Source organism: Perissodus microlepis, chromosome 22 (genome assembly GCF_051167445.1).
Source record: "Perissodus microlepis isolate ML-2025 ecotype Zambia chromosome 22, ASM5116744v1, whole genome shotgun sequence".
Taxonomy (NCBI): domain Eukaryota; kingdom Metazoa; phylum Chordata; class Actinopteri; order Cichliformes; family Cichlidae; genus Perissodus; species Perissodus microlepis.
Genome location: NC_140481.1, coordinates 2,085,097 through 2,086,465, shown reverse-complemented (window position 1 = coordinate 2,086,465; position 1,369 = coordinate 2,085,097). Strand labels below are relative to the sequence as shown.

At 43.7% G+C, this 1,369-nt stretch overlaps 1 long non-coding RNA gene across 1 annotated transcript; it reads left to right on the top strand.

The window, feature by feature from the left end:
* Positions 1-241: 241 nt before the first annotated feature.
* On the top strand, positions 242-1,137 carry LOC146362397 (uncharacterized). Its single transcript, XR_014799154.1, has 3 exons — positions 242-344; positions 420-511; positions 591-1,137. It is a non-coding gene; the product is annotated as an uncharacterized LOC146362397 (long non-coding RNA).
* Positions 1,138-1,369: the final 232 nt, after the last annotated feature.

The following is a 1,369-nucleotide window of genomic DNA, read 5'->3' as shown; positions in this document are numbered from 1 at the left end:
TAAATAAAGACCAGAGCAGTAAGAGCGCGAGTCCCTGAGCCCCCACTCTCGTGCGAGTGCTCTGTGGCTGCCCTTGCTGCAAGTAAAACTGTGTGTTTCTCCTCTCTGACTCTCAGCTGAAGAAGTTTCTTTATGTGACAGGTGAGACCTGAGTCTGGGAACCGCCCCTGGTGGGCGGAGCTGGTCTTTGCTCCTTTCATAAGCTCAGGTGTGGGCAATTAGGTATTCCTCAGCAAACCTGAAGCTGCCAGTGCTTGGCATGACATGCAAGTTGGGCAAGTTGGTGTTTTTAATTTCTTTCCATGAAAGCTTGATGCGGGTCCCCCTAAACTCCTGTCAGAACGGTAGGTTACACAACAATGTACCACTTAAGCTCTGGTTGTTGTGGCCGAGGTTTGCAGTTATTTGCACCCTTGTAGGTGGGAAACATGGCGTTCCCTTGAGAACAGTGTAGTGGACTTCACCGCCACTGACCCACATTTATTAGGGTGTGACGCGAACTTGTGGACAGGTAACGAAAACAATACAGTTGAGGAATATTCCTGTGTTTTACTGTCCAGCGTAAGTCATCTCCTGCCTTTTATTTACAGAGTACCGAGCTGCTGCTTTGCCAAGTGGATTTCTGGCTGCGGGCAAAGGACCCGACACATCAGAGTGTTTTAATTTGTTTTATACTGGTGTAAGTCGACAGACAGTGACTGCTGCGGCTGTCGATTTTGTTTGTTTCTTGTTTTATTTTTCTGTGTCAGTAGGCACCACAGAGATTGGTTCTTTTAGTATTTTAACCCCTTTTTTATATAGATAGATAGATAGATAGTGTCGCAGACGGTGAAGGCGCTGCAGGGAAAACAAATCCTTTTTTGTCTCCCCGCTTTTGCATGCACAGCGGTGGGCCCGAGTGAAGACTGCACTGAAGATTTGCCTTTTTCTATAGTGTTTTGCCCATTTGGGGTCATGTGTGAGTTGCCGTCCCTTTTTAACTTGTGTGCTATGTTGATTTGTTGTTAAACGGTTCCCCGCAGCGCTTGTCCTGTCTCACGGGCAATCATACAGTTTTATCGTTTTTAATAAGGTAAAGTTTTTAATTGTTTTTAGGTGCCACTGTTACTTTTATTTTGTATTCAAAATTAAACTCTTTTTAACTGACTGTGCGCCTACGGCTCTGTCCTATTTTAAATCGGTACCTACCACGGGTGACATTTAGAATACATCTCTTGACAAAAAAGAAATCCTCATTTCTGCTGTTCAACGTCTAAGAATTTTTATCTTTCACAGATGGTGCCAAATTGCAAAAGCAAAAAGTCTCCAATAAAACTTGTTGTTCAGTTCTTGTGTATCATTTACATTAGAATGAAACTTTCATCACTTG